Source organism: Heliangelus exortis, chromosome 5, assembly GCF_036169615.1.
Source record: "Heliangelus exortis chromosome 5, bHelExo1.hap1, whole genome shotgun sequence".
Taxonomy (NCBI): Eukaryota; Metazoa; Chordata; class Aves; order Apodiformes; family Trochilidae; genus Heliangelus; species Heliangelus exortis.
Window position 1 is genome coordinate 8,785,089 of NC_092426.1, and position 15,946 is coordinate 8,801,034.

Genomic DNA, 15,946 nt, shown 5'->3' on the forward strand with positions numbered 1-15,946 from the left:
TGCTGAATGCCCTTAGACTTGTCTCTCTGCTCTCCAGACTGGGATTTTTCTGTGCATTACATGGGGATTTTGTGGCTTTGTGGTTTATTCTAAGATCAGCAGAATGACAGCTGTCTGATAGATAAGCCTCACTCTTTTATCAACCTGATTCTTGCATCTGGCTAACTCTAAGCTAACCACTGATCCAAACTGTCTTGGAATCACCTGGAGATTTACACATCAGTTCCTTGCTGACATGGCATCTCATCCAAATTGTGATTTATGACACTTACGCTCTCTCAACAACTTTCTGATTCGTTTAATAAAGATGCTTCTGTGAAGTACCCCTCAAGCCCAGTCTTATTAATGTGTTTAAGGTATAAGCAGAGTAATTGATGGCACAACATCTTCATTCAGTTTAACAGACTGGCATTCCTGCCTCCTCTGCAGCTACCCTAGGTGGGGGAGTCAGGAAGGCTGAAGAGCAGGTTAGTAACCACTTCGCTGATGTCCTCTTGCTACATCAACATATATTGGCAAGGAAATTGCAGGCTTTCCACTTTGACATAGTTATGGTGACAAATTAAGTATACAGAAGAGATAATGATGAAATTAAATTGAGTTATGAATATATATTAGATATCTTTCCCAAGGTCAACTCTGAATGACACAGCAAAGATATTACAATAACAGGTAAGCTTTAGTCAGTGGTGGGCAGCATGGTGCTGGAGCCTGGATGTTAGCATTTGTTAAGGCTGTACAAAGAAAAGGAAGAAGATGGGATCTTTCAAGTTCATGGTATCCCTCAGTGCACTTGGTGGAGCCCATTTTTTTATAGACTATTTCATCTGTTGCCATTCTGATGATAAACTGACAGTAGCACCCCTTACACTAACATGTTTTATTAGAAAGCCACACAGGTGCAGGAATCAAGAGCTGAGCTCTGGGTGCTGGATGCCACAGACACGAATCCTGTGGGAACATACAGTGTTCTAAAGGATGGAGAGTTGGGCTTTTCAGATACTATTCAGCAATTCAAGAGGCAGTTTAGTTACTTGGCCCTATCCCAGTCTCCTCTGTATAACCTGGGGCAAGTCACTTGGGTTGACATTTGAACAGTGATTGCCAATTTTTTATTCTTTTTAAAGCACTTTCATGTTTGATTGTTTTGCTTGGGGCAACTAAAATGGATTCAAGCCAAAGCTGCCAGCATTGCTGTGCAAGTAGGTCTCTCTCAGGTTGCATATCCCAAATACAGGACTTGAAGTTGCCAGTTGCTTCTGAGAAGTCACTCCTTACATCCTCTGTCTCCCTGTGGTGTGCACAGAGATAACAAAGCTTCCTTTGCCTCCAGGAACGCTGAGGGCATGGACACAGTAAAAGCAGAAGGGCACTTTCAGACTCCAGGGGATCAAAAGGGTGTATAATAATATAGATACTTTTTTTTTTTTGTTTGTTTTTTTTTAAGATTTGATTCTGTTTCCAATGTCTTTGTAATTACTTTCTTACAGAAGTCAGACAGCTCTGTAGGCTTTGCCCCACAAGCTGCTGCTACGTCATTCCACAGGAGCTGCACACCCTGCAGGGAAATGCTTTGTGAAGCATTTCTTGAGAGACATCCCTGTGCTTTCTGAGTGATACAAGAACTTCTATTCACATTTCACCAAGTGACCTTGCCCAGAGCTACTGCTCTAAAGTAAAGTCTCCACAACTCTGCAAGTTGCCTGGATGCAGCAGATTTTTGTCTCTACTACTTTTCAGGTGAGGTTGTCCTTTGCTGAGGTGTTGGTACTGACTGATCAATTTTCACTCCGCTTTTGTTTGCAGTTTGTAGAATAAATGGAAACAAGCTGGATTTGCTTTTAAATTGGTAAGCACGTGTGCCTGTATGCCCCCCAGAGGAGTGCCTGGGCTGCCCCAAGCTGTCCAAGCTCTGTAGCAGCTTCTGCTGCTGCTTCTCAGGAAGGAAAAACATGACAAGCCAGTGTCATTTTGTGTCAGGATGCTGAGGTTCACCCTTGGGTGAGCCGGGGGGGGGGAGTGTTGGCAGTGGTGTAGGATGGGCCTACATGAATGCCCTTGCAGATGAGTTCTGCTTCTCCAGGCTGAGAGAGCTGTCACAACACTGTGGGCAGATGTGAGTGGGTCATGGAGACATCCATCTTTTGAGTGGGACAGGGACATTGCAGGTCCATGTGCGGGCCCAGACACTGACAGCTACTTTTCTCCTTCTTATCATCCCAAGTACTTTTTAGCAAATGATCTAATGTATGGGCTTTTCTAAATTCCCCTTAATTTCCAGCCTTGGAAAGGTACCTGTAAAGCCAGTCCTAGTGAGAATGCAGCTCTTCTCTGGTGCCTGAGTAAGTTCAGAGAAGGGCAACCAAGCTGGTGAAGGGTCTGGAGATTGAATCCTGTGAGGAAGGGCTGAGGGAATTGGGAATGTTTAGTTTGGAGCAGAGGAGGCTGAGAGGAGACCTTATTGCACCCTACTGCTACCTAAATGGAGGTTGTGGTGAAGTGGGTGCTGGCCTCTTCTCTCAAGCGAACAATAATAGGACTGGAGGAAATGGCCTGAAGTTGAACCAGGGGAGGTTTAGACCGGACATCAGGACGAATTTCTTTACTGAAAAAGTAGTTAGGCATTGGAATGGTCTGCTGAGAGAGGTGGTGGAGGAGTCACCATCTCTGGAGGCATTTAAAAAACATGTAGATGAGGCATGTGAGGACACACTCTAGTGGGCATGGTGATACAGATATTGATAAATATATTTTATTAATTTATTCTGGGGGTGATGGAGGATGTTAAGGGTTGGACGCGGTGATCTTACAGGTCTTTTCCAACCGTAACAATTCTGTGTGGCAAACCTCCGGTCCCTGGCAAAACCGCACCAGCAGCAGTAGCCGCCTTGTGACAGCAGAGGGAGCCGACAGCCCGGAGAGGTGCCGGGACCGGGACCGGGCTCCGTGCGCTGCGCTCCGCGGGTCCGCTCCGTGGGTCGCCGGCTGCGGGGCTGGTGCATCCCCGGGAGCCCATCGGCACCTCCCCAGCCAGCCCTGCCTTGGGGAAGCGGATAGTGCCGGGCATGGCAGTGGTGCAGCAGTCCCCAGCTCTCCTTTGGGGAAACTGAGGCACAAATCAGCTGGAATTTCCCAGGCTTAGTGTGCCGCTGGGGTTTTCCCGACTCCGGATGGTTTTCACTCCTTTTTGGGATTATGAGCTCTCCCGACAGCACATCGCAGTTCTAGGACTCATCTCAGGTTGTGTGAGCACCAAAGTATTCACTTGTTAGGGTAGTACATGTTGCTTTAATAGTAATTTTTGTTTCCTGTCAACAACTGCTGATGAGGCAGAGAAATTATCTACCCAGTCAAATCAGACACCCAGCTGGGTGAAGTGGGGAGATGTATAAAGGTGGACCTAACTTTTCAGGTATGGACTGCCTTCAGGTTGTCTCTAGTGCCAAGCATAATTCCTCTAGAAATTTTATCAGGTAGAGAAATACAATGTTCACAATGTTATATAGAGTATTGAAATTCCTAGACCAGTGGGAGCCAAAATCTGAGGCAGCACAGATTTCCAGCCTGCTGCTTCTGTGAAGGAATAACCAAAAAGCTGCTGCTGAGCCAGGCTCACAGCAGAGCCAGGAAAACTCAGGAAGCACAGACTTGTAGACCTGTCTTTGGACCCAAGAAAGGAAGAGGTGCCTTGGTGCTCTCTGCATCCTCTTCCCTAGAGAGAGTTTTGCAGCCACTCCAAAACACTGGCTAGTGGCTGCATGATCCTGCAGGCTGGTACATTCACATCCCATGTTTTAGGGAGTAGTTACTAGTGTTAGGTGGAGTGAAGCTACAGCTGTTGTCAGCCCCCCAAAAATCTCAGATTAATGTGGGCTCTCTTCAGTAATGGAAGCTATTATTTTAAATAGCTCAATAACACTACAGCTTTGCTATCTCCTCCTCTGTAATATATAAACTCTTTTACAGACCTAGGTGAAATTTCTTTGACATCTCCCCATATTGCTTTGTTTTAAGGCACTAGTGCATTCTTATTGGCAGTCCAGTTGTGATAGAGGGAATCCATATAGCATCAAACCTGCTTCCTGGGAGGAGCCTGGTAGCTGTGAAATATAAATCAGTAAGGTCGAAGGTTAAAGCTTCATCTTATTGGTGGAATTTGGGTAGTGTGAGGTAGAAATTGTGCTACTAACAAGTGTTTCCAGCCATTACTGCCTTGATAAAATGGGATGGAAAAAGCAGAAAATAGAGCTGTGTCTGGATCCACATAGCTTCTGAATGCACCAGCACAGAGAGAGGAGCCAGCTGTGCCAGGCAGCAGACTCATCTCTAAAATAAACACTTCTGCTCTTCCTCATATTCTGTAACACTAACATTACTCTGGTGAGCCTCACAATCCAGGACACATAAATTCTCTTCAACTACAGAGACAAAAGGCAAATTATCACAAAAAAAAAATGTGTGTAGTCTTCTTTTATTTTTAAGGACTCCTCTCCTTCTAGGTTAAGAAAGAATCAAGGGCTGTCAGTGCCTTCAGGATTGCTGCAGGTGTAAGCCAGAACCTCCGTTTATTTCCATTCCCTTAGGAGCAGAGATGTAGGTGAGGCATCATTTTAGCTGCTGGGGTTTTGATCTCTGCAGGATTTTTGAATGTCTGGCTGAGGGTTTTAATATCCACTTCAGAAAATGTACAAAATCTACCCTAAAAGCTTGCCAATGCTGTATCTTAATTCCCCCCATCTCTCCTGTCTAATGTCCTGTGGTGCTGTATGATTATTAGGCAGCTTATGCAGCGTAGTTTAAACTGGAAGAATCTCTGTTTCTTAAAAATTTATAGCCCTCAATTATTGGGATCTTAAGGTCACACAAGACTGTGTTCATAAGGTATCTCTTTTGAGAGCAGGAGGTGATTACTTAAAAATTACTGCAGTTAGCTCAGAAATCTAGCTCAGAAAGAGCAGCAGAGAGATGCTGAAAGGTGCCAGTTCTTGGAGTGGGACAGCAGGAGAAATTTAAAATATATGTAGCTTCTTTGCTTCCTGTGATCTTAAAAGAGTTGTGATGCGTTCCCCCCATTCTCTGGCCTGCAAAAGTTTGACTTTGGTGCATTTCAGACACTAAGGTTTCCTCACATCCCAGCCCCTCATCCAATTGCAAAGGCATTTCAGGCGGGTGTGCAGGGCTGTGAGGAGGATTAGGGGACTGGGACATCTCTGTTGTGACGAAGGGCTGAGAGACCTGGGTCTGTTTAGGATGGAGAAGAGAGGGAATCTCATCCATGCTTACATATATCTAAAGGGTGGATGGCAAGAGGATCGGGTCAGGCTCTTTTCAGTGGTGCCCAGCAACAGGATAAAGGGCAATGGGCACAAACTGGAATACAGGAAGTTCCATCTGAACATAAGGAAAAATTTCTTTACTTTGAGGGTGACAGTACATTGGAACAGGCTGCCCAGAAAGGTTGTGATGTCTCCTCTAGAGACATTCAAAACCTGCCTGGACATGATGGTGTGCAACCTGTTCTAGGTGAACCTGATTTGGCATGGGGCTTGACTAGATGAACTTCAGAGATCCCTTCCAGCCCTTAACATTCTCTGGTTCAGTGATTCTATGAAACAGAGATGTAGCTTCCCGCCAGTCTTGCAACACAGGGAGTGGAGCCTCTAAAGGCACTTAAGACAGCATGCATGTAAGTGTGAACATTAAGAATGGCCTGAACTCACTCTTATTTGCCAGAAATTCAGCTCAAAAGCCACCAGCAGATTTCCTGGCCTCCCCTGGCTTGTGTTCTTTCAGGTATCTGGCCCCAGACTTCTTGTCCAAGCCTTTTCTGGCTGCATTGCTGCTAAGAAGATATCCCTGCCATCCAGATGTACGTGGCATAGAGCTGCTCCTCTCCTCTGCTCCTCATGTGGTCCTGGAGATGTGAGATGAACACAGCAGAGTAACTGGAGCACCTGTGCTTCCCTTGTAACACTATTTGTTCCCAAGCTCTCTTTCCTAACTGTTTAATTAGTCCCTGCAGTAATTAGCTGTGCACCATTTGTTGTTCCTTTTCAGTTGATATTTACCTGCTGGGAATTGGGCACTCCTGAGAGGTATTGTACATCATTATGGGGGCCTCAGGAAAGAAGAATCACAGGTGACTTGAGCTTTGGTAGTGTCCCAAGAAAGGGGGAAGAAACCACCCTCAACCCCCTGTTTTAAAATACTGAGCCAGAAAGAATGGACCTGGTCCATAATGGTGCTTTTCAGCTGGTGCTCCTCTGTTTCTCCAGTGTTCATTGGACATATGCATGCACCTCCCAGGGAGTCAAGCTAACCAGATCAAGGATTGTTTGCTAAAATGTGTCTAACCAAAGAGAACAGGATGATGGAAAAGTGGTTCCCAGGGCCACTCAAATAGCAACAAAGCAGAAACCCTTCCCTGCACGTGGTGCCCAAGGCTGAGCTGCACGCACACACGCGGCAGTCGGGATGGTCGGGAAACGGAGTCGTCTGCCTGGCCAAGGCAATGCTCTGCTCCCACCAGCCTGAGATTCCCAGCTCTGTGTTTCTGGGATCAAAAGCCCTGTGAATTCCTGATGGTATGCTAAAAACTAATGGCAAAATAACCCCCCTAAACCTGCTCCTTTGACATTTTGATTGCTCAAAATTCAGAAGCTTGATGCTGCCTCAAACTTTGATTTTTCCTCTGACCCATACATTGGAGAAGGTGAAGTACTCACTGATCTCAGATGCAGGGACTCCTCCACTGGTCAAAAGCACAATACAAAAGGTTTCCTTTCTGTTCAGGTCCTGCATACTGCTCTCAACTTGTATCATTACATACCTAAAGAATGGCCAGTTCTCACAGACTGATGGATTTGAACATGTCAGGATCACTAAATGCTCTGTTTAGAATTTTTAAACGTTTAATTTGAAGAGATTGAGACTAAATTGAGAATTAAAACCATGCACATCAGTCCCAAGGGAATTTCTCCCTTCCCTCCCACTCCATCTGGAATGAAGAGGAGTTGGAATTATACATGAATTAATGAATAAGTAATACAGAGTCACACAAATAAATTTCAGATGCAAGGTTTTTTTTAGATCATCCACAAGTTAATATTTATTTATGTAACTCGCAGAAGTACAGCCAATGGCTGCATAAATATTAATTACTAATTAAACTTTAATAGTAAAGCAAAACCCTTGCATTTTCTAAATATATGCATTAAAGCCATCATTATTTGTTTGGAAAATTGGTTTTGTTTGGTACTGTGGTCAAGCAGTGACAAGAATACAATTTCAGAGCAGGACACAACTTGGGTTAATCTTGCTTTTTGCTTTGATTGCAGCTGCTCAAAGGGAGGGTGAATTAATTTATTTTTTTCCTCCCATGAGGAGACGAGAACAAATTTAAAAAGAGCCCTCAGCAAAAAGATGGGCCATCACTGTTGTCACACCCCACAGGGTGGGTGCGGCACTGTCACCTCTCACAAAGTGAGCACAACTCCCCAGATGTGGGGGCCAAACAAAATATCACATCCCACAAAGTAGGCACGGTTCTACATCCCACAAAGTGGGCACGGGTAGGGTTCCCCAGAGTGTGGGTTGACCAAGGAGATTAGGACTGGACTCCCTTGTTTTCTAAACTCCTTCAGAGAGGAGCCTAGGGGCGGCTGGGCCAAATCCTTCTCCTCCTCTAATTAATCTCTTTTAACAACCCATTCGGAGAGACAGAGTTTGGGAATTCTCTGCGCAGTACTCAGGAGTAAGGTTGTTACCCAGGAGGTTTGTATAAAAACACAACATTACTTAAAAGTAAGATTATGAAGCATGTGAGATTACAATTAGCAGAATTATAAATGATGGAATTTTCAAAGCAATGGATTACAATTGAGCAAAATTTAAGGAAGTTTTCAAGAGAACAGGTTACAACTAGCAAAACTTCATAAAGCAACAGGGAGTAAAATTTAATGAAGTTAGAAACTATGTTATGAGATAAGGTTAGAGACAGGCACAGAGAGAGAGAGAGATGAAGATGAAGAGATGGAGAAGATAGCGCCATCCTTGCATCCTGTGATGACCTTGGCAGGAAGTTCAGGTCCTTGGACGGTGGGCACGCATCCTGCATTTTGAATGTGCCTCTTTATGCTTCCTGACCCCACCATTTCGAGATGGGGGCTTTGGCATAACTTGCAAAGCCAGGTGTTCACTTGGACCCCTCCATATGGGATGACACAGCAATAACCCTTATTTCTATGCATGTGCCCTCTCCAGTGGCTTTACTCAGGGCACACACAAGATGTCACTCTGCCTCTGCAGGGTGCAGGTTGCCTACCCCTGTCCCTTTATCAAATAAGGACAGTGTCAGGCTGGCCATCAAACAGAGCTCCCCTGGCCAGGCCAGTGTTCAGCTTATCAGGATGGCCACTATAGAAAGGGATGCTTTTGTGAGAATAGGGCCCTGTTTATCAGAGTGGTTTTCCAAATGGGGGTCTCTCCTTGAGAGAAAAGAGTCCAGATGCCTATATAATGAGGCCTCCACCCGAGCTCCGTGTCCACTTTGTCAGGGCGGCTGTTTTGTGACAAATATTCTTTTTGGGATTCTACAGCTGTATTCCAAGTTGTGCTTCCCTGTTCCATTTTTGACTGATTTCCAATATAAAGTGGAAGAGTATGGATTCCCAGTCAGTCAGTACAGCTCTGCTGGTGGCAGTACCTGGACTCAGTTCAGCTGATTCTCCGGCCCATGGTAGCACTTTTGCACTTTATATGCCTTTTGGCTGCCTGAAGGCTCACCTGAAATTGCCATTGTTACGAGCTGCCATCAGTCATTTTATATTAAAGTCTTGGGTCCTCAGGTCCATAACATCCCTGTTTATCACTTTTTGTTGTGTGTTGCTAAACCCAGCTGAGAGGGAAGTTTACAGAGATGAACTTTTGTCCTCCACCAAGACACTGGGGCTGAAAAGCCCTTCAGAGCAATGGCTCAGCTCCAAGTCTTCCCTGCAGCATCTCAAAACTCTTTTCCCCCTGCTCTGGTTGCTTCTGTTCTCCCCACATCATCTCACTGCATTTGTGGGGGTTTCCCAACATTTCAGTTAAACCAGGTGTTGTCCCTTGGGATCCAGGCTGGATGCTGCTCTCCTGGGTCCCTAGAGGCTCTTGTTGGAGCCTTGCCATGATCCAGGGCCCCTGGACTGTGGCTTCCTTGGGGTCAGGAGAGGGAAGCAGGCAAAGCAGTCCTTGAAATCAGGGGCCTGCAACTCAAGGCCATGGCCAGGGGTACAGCTGGGGAGGGGGTGATTTTGCTGAGCTGTGGCTTCAGCAGCACTGGAGTTTCAGTGGAGTGCCAGGAGGTGAAATTGCTGAGTGGTGCAGGAGACTTCTATGGAGTAAACAGGCTCAAGATGCCTTAAGAAGCAAACGACCCTTTGGGCAGAAAGTGGTTCGTAAGCATCTATGAGTTTTTAAAGACAGGAGGAGAATTTCAGCTAAAAAGAGAGCTCTAGAACACTGTGTGGTCTCATGCAAACCATTGATTGTCCTGCTGCTGGGGGAGTCAGGGACATCTGGTGGCACTGTGGTTTGGATTTGGATTTGTCCTTTGGAGCTTTTTTCTTTTAAGCCAGTAATTAGGGACTAAAGCTAGTGAGACCAGCCCTGAGTAAAGAACATCAGTCATTTCATCTCTGTGGGGACTCAAGGTCTTCCTCTTGGTATGGTCCCACTATGATCCCCTGCCCCGTGGTCTTGGGAGTCAATGAGGTGAGTCCCAGTGCCTGTGTAAGTTGTTGAAGGCTCAGGGATTTAATAAGGATGGGAAGCATGTAAATGGAAATATGTATTGCAGTGCTCTTATCTTGGGTCTCATTTAATTACAGGGACACTACTGAATAAAGAATTTAATAAGCAATTTTCTTACTCATTTTGAGATTTATGGAGCATACAGAGACGTGAGTTCATTAAAACCAGCCAGGCTTCACCCAAAATTCAGAGATTAGTAACCTGTAAAGTCTGAAAACTCAAGTTCATGAATAAGGTTTCTATGTTGTAGACCCAGATGTCACTACAGTGAACTCTCCTTAGTTGCTAATGTGTGTTCTTTGGTTCAGCAACAGTAGATGGCCCATGAGTGTGTCTGTTTTAACTAGAAGCAAGCAACAGAGCCAGAAAATAAATTAAGATGGTTATAAGTACAATAAAATGAAGTGTAAAAATTTAAATGTAAGACTAAAAATGCACCTGAAGTAATAAAGACAAAGCAACTCTGATCTGGAGCCCAGGCTAATTCTGTAGTGCAAAGACATAAAAGAAAATGGACATTAAAAAAATCAGGACCTGTAGCACAAAACCTGTTAAATGGTGTATAAGACAATTTAAAAGAAATAACTTGCAAGTTAGAAGTGCAGCATAGAAACATCTGAATAATTGACATTTAAAGAATTAGCATAAAATTATTCCAAGATGGCAGTGAAAGTAGTCAAGCACATTTCTAATGTCCATGTAAAACCAGGCAGCCTTAACAGTGCACCCTCAACCTTGAATCATCTGCTCAGCAATCAGCCTTGTGTTCCAGCTCTGCAGGCCATATAAGCACTCAGTAATATGTGGACCAGCATGTTGAGATTAGGTATTTTTTCCCCAGCCTCTGCAGGCCAGCATGGGGCTTGCTTCCTCTCTGCTCCCTCTGATATAATGGGCAAAACCCTGGATGGACAGAAAATTAAATGAGCATCCCCTGAGTAAGTCACTGCTTCCATGAAGCTTGCAGAAATTTGCATATTTTTGAGTACCACCTCATGAAATGTATATGCACCCTGGGTTTAGTGGTTACTAGAAGACCTATGGCAGTGGTAGGATTGTAGCCTTCTTGTTTCTGCAAGAAACCATCCTGCAAAGGAAGTGAGGAACACCTGGAGGGATCAGGAACAGCCCCATGGCTTTGCTTATTTGGGGAAGACTGTGAAATCCAGGAAAGTGTTTGAGTCCAGGTTGGATGGGGTCTTGAGCAACCCTGTCCAGTGGGAGGTGTCCCCGCCCATGGTAGCAGTATTGGAACTGGATGATCTTTATGGTCCTTTCCAACCCAACCCATTCTATAGTTCTATGAAAGAGCAGCACATCTGGAGCCTTGGTTTCTGCCCTTGCTAAGCCCCAGTACAACCCTGGTGCAATGGATAGAGCTGGGAAGTTCTGAACCATGAGCACTGTACTGATTTTCATAGAATCACAGAATGTTGGGTTGCCAGGGACCTTACGGATCATCTGGTCCAACCCTTCCAATATTATTGTTTATATGACATGTCCCAGAACCCTGTCGAGCCGAGACTTAAAACTTTCCAAAGGGGGGGAATCCACCACTTACACTGGGAGATCATTCCAATGTCTGACTACCCTCATGGTGAAAATTTTTCCTCTTGTGTTCAAGATGTTGATTTTTGATTGATTTTCCCTTTCTAAGAACCCAGATAAAATATTCAAAGAGGTTATACCAACATTTTTTGTCTACTTCCATTTCTTTTTTTTCCCATTTGCAAATACTATACACGTTAAGGATTATGTTTTACCATTCATGAGATTTTTGTCCCTTTTTTCCCCTTTTCATAAGCATAATTTTTCTATCTTTTTAAAAATAAGAGGGATTTCTCCAAGTCTTAAGTTTTACCCTCCTTTACTTGAATTTTTTTGAGTGCTAGCTCTCTGTTTCATGGCTTAGCTGACCTGGGGGCTGGGATGTGTTAATTATTCAATGATTTAAATGAAATATCAGAGGAGTTTTATTGATTTGCATATAAAAGTTATGAAACCAAATATATGGCACAACAGACAAATTAGCAGGCCATAAAAAGCATGAGTGAATTACTGTTTTATTAAAGCTTTAAGATAACATGCTGTAGTATCTGAAAAAAAGGTCAAATGGAAAAAAAAAAAGGAAAATTTAAATGTGAGCACATTAATGGACTGGGGAATGTAGCTTTACTAATAACTTCTGTGCATAAAAATTTATATTTTTCAACACAGCAATAATTTCTTTTACCCTGTTGGGTATTTTAAATGTGCTCCTGTGTATATAATATTAATTTAGTCGTAAAATAAAAGGCAGTAATTCAGACAGTAGCCCATGTGAGCTATTAAATTCAAAGTACCGTGTGAAGTATTTGTGGTTATGGTTCCTTGCAGTTCTGGATAAGATGCAAACAAACCACTCCTGACAATATGAAAGTGTTTGCTTTCAGAGTACCTGCCCATGCTCAGCTCTGGTTTTCTGCACTTCCTTCTCCAGAGCTGACACTACCTCTGATTATGTTCTTTGGGCATAAATCATGAGAGCATGAAAAAAAAAAAAAAAAAAGCATAAAATGAGGATGTGAGCAGTTGCCAGGCTTTTAAAGCATGTTCTCCGAGTCTATCTAAAGCAGTTCATGTTATAGTTCACTTCTTTTTACGCTATATCAGTGAGCTTTGCTGCCTTAGGAAGTGAAAAGATGTTTTTGCTTGTCCTGTTCATTTGCAAGCGTGGGGCTGAGATTTAACCAACAGCAAATGGGCTTGACTGCAAAGCCACTCAGCTGTGTAAAACATCCTTATGCTGTCTCTCTGAAAAGCTTGAAGCAAATATCCCATCCGCTGCAGCAGCAAATGAATACAGAGCAATTAATCAAAATTCTTCTCACTTGCTCTGTGCTTGTACTCTGGCATTACGTCTTGGAGTGCCTGGTTGTTGTCCTGTTAAATGCATCTATGCTAAGACCCAACAACAGGCACTCCAGCAAGAAGAAATTAAGCCCAGACTCAGCCTGAATCCTTCAGAGTCCTGGCTCAGTGCCTGCAGCTCAGCTAATACATATTTGTCAGCATCCAGCCCTTGATGGTACCCACACAAAGACTCAGAGACTCCTGGTAAAACTTCTCTGTGGATTCTCTCTATATTAGGATATATCATCACACAGCATTTTAGAGTCATCTCTCACTTTTTAATACAAGTGCCTTGGAGAGACATCTCCTTCTTGCACACCCTCCCCTCTCTGCACAGAGAATACAGGTTTAAATCTCCTGCTGAGGAGAACTCCTGTTATGGAAGAGTCTGCAAGGAAAAAAGGTCCTCCTTCTGGCAACACACAGATCAGAGGCTACACAGTAGAGGCTGGGCCGAAAATGGGTTGAGAACAGCCCTGGGGAGAAGGACTTGGGGGTGCTGGTGGATGGGAAGCTTAACACGAGCCAACAATGTGTACTTGCAGCTCAGCAAGCTGACTGCATCCTGGGATGCATCAAAAGCAAAAGCAGGTTGAGTGAGGTGAAACTCCTCTTCTGCTCTGCTCTGCTCTCTTGAGAGTCCATCTGCAGTATTGTTTCCAGTTCAGGAGCAACTCCTACAAGGACAGACTGAAAGAGTTGGAATTGTTCAGCCAGGAGAAGAGAAGGACCTGGAGAGATCGTATAGCTGCCTTCCAGTACCTGAAGGGGGCCTAAAGGAGGCTTTTTACAAGGGCATGTAGTGATAGGACAAGAAGTAGTGGCTTTAAACTGGAAAAGGGTAGATTTAAGTTAGACATTAGGTTTTTAGTGTGAGACTGGTGAGACACTGGCACAGGTTACACATGGAAGTTGTGGATGCCCCATCCCTGGAGATGTTCAAGGCCAGGTTGGATGTGGCTTTAAGCAGCCTGATCTAGTGAAAGGTGTCCCTGCCCATGCAGTTGGGTTGGAAGTAGATGATCTTTAAGATCCCCTTCCAACCCAAACCATTCTGTGATTTTATAATTCCAGAGCTTTCACTTGCCAGCTAGGGCTAGCTTAAAGGCAGGTGTTGAGTTCAGTGCAGGCTTTGTATAATTGATCCTTGGTCAAGGCACAGCTAAAGCAAGAAGCTGATAGCAACAGTTTGCTTCTTGCCACTTCCATCTACTGGCCCTAAAAGAGGGAAGGAGTGGGTACCTGCAGATGTCACAACAGGGTGGATAATAGTGACATTTCTGGCAGGCCTCAGAAAAGCCCCAGCTGTGTGTGCAGCTTGGTCTTTCATACCCACCCAGCAGCACTGGTGACTTGGCCCAGGCTACTTCCAGCAGTGCCAGCCCAGCTCCAGATCCTCCACAATGCCCCAGACTCAGCCTGGGAACCTCTGCCTGGGGTTCTTGTGGTCAGAGACACTTGGTCCAGCCTGAATCTACTATTGTAGATGTCTTCAGTGTCCCCTGCACCTCACTGTCACCTTCCAGGACAACAAATGGTCTGGCAGGGTATGAGAAATGTCTCCAAATTCATCCCTTCTGTAAATACCCACATGGGTGGATGTCCATACCAGTACCCTGGGTACCAGGGACTCCTCACCCAGGAATGTTCCCAGACAGCTGCTCCTGTTCACCCTGAGAGTCCCATTCTGCAGAGCAACAAGGGAGAGGCACCATCAGTGTGTTTGAGGTGGTCTGGGGGAAGGTGCTTTTGGTATTTGTTGCCTTCGGTGAGGAACAGATCACAACTTGGCTGGAGAAATCAGTGCAGGTGAACCCTTATACCTAAAATGAAGGGTTAATTCTCTACCAGGAGAGATGTGTATGGGCAGGCACAGCATCCCCACATCTGTGTCAGGTCAGACACCCCAGAGATTCAGCCGACAGATGATGAAAGGGAGAAGTAGGTCAGAGCAAGCAAAGTCACTGAGGGATCCATCTGCTGTAGCAGACAAAGCAGGGGAGGGCAGGAAGGAGGATCTGACCTCCTGCATGGTTGGTATGCAGAGCTGCAGAGAGAGCATTCATCATCCCGTGGCACAGCAGAGGGGTGACATTTAATGACTGGCAGCTGGAAAAGCAGGTAGCAGGCTGAGAGGAAGGTGCATGATATGGCTCCACCTGGTCAAATAGCCGGGTAAACATTGCAAAGCGATGGGGAGTCCTTTAATTATGTGATTGCTGCATCAATTAGTAAAGGCAAGAGCAGTGCCCTGTCTAATTTAATTGGCAGAGCTAGTGAGGAGGGCACCTGACATGGGCACTCTCAGCCTCTCAGGGGGCAAGGCAAGCCCAAATGACTCCAAAGCTGCAGAAGAGGAGCTGTGGCACAGCCTGCCACCTCCATGCTGGTGTGTTACTGCCCTTTAAAGCAGCTCCTGTGATGGGAGAAGCTGAGAGCTATACATTCCTTGGCCATGAGGTCTGGAAAGTCTTGAAGCTTGTGAGTGTGTGCAGAGTGAAATACGTGTTTTAGAAATCAAGGCTCGGGAAGGGAAAGGACACTCTTTTAAACAAAAGGCATTCCTTTCATCAGTCATAGAGCTGGAAAGGACCCATCAGGATTTTCAAGTCCAACTCCTGTCCCTCTGTAAGGCGTCCCCCAGAAACACATCATGTGCCTGAGAGTGGCTTCTCGAACTGATTTTTCTTTTCTTGAACTCAATTTCCCTGTCCCTAACAATGCCAATGCAAAGGGTAAGTTGCTGTATCTCTTTTTTATTTACTTTCTTTGCCTCCTTGGGTCATTCTAAGCCTCAAAGAGAGACAGATGCTTGTCCGTGGAGGATGCAGCTTTCAGGATTTATCAGTGCTTGGGGGAGTGAAGATGAGTCAGGTCTGAAATAGGTGCACATCATTCCAGGCCAGTTAAATTCCTGCAGTCAGGCTTCAAGTGACATAATTTCTTGGTACTTCATTTCCTTAACAGGATTAAAGTCTCACGTACCGATGATTTGTCTTGACTTTTCTGGCTATTCCCAGAGCCAGCCCCTTAAGCTGCAGGAGAAAGGTCTGGATGCTTTAAGTTTGTCCTGTACCCTCACCAAGTACAGACAGCATGGGAGTGATGGATAATTATATTGTCCCCTCTCTGGTAAGCAAAACCAAGCATAGGTATTTTAAGATGGTCCCAACAGCAGGATGGGTGGGTGCTTGGTGCAGGAGTCAGGATGGATGGAGGACCCAGGGAAAAAGCAGTTGTTTGGTGAGGGACTGCCCATCAG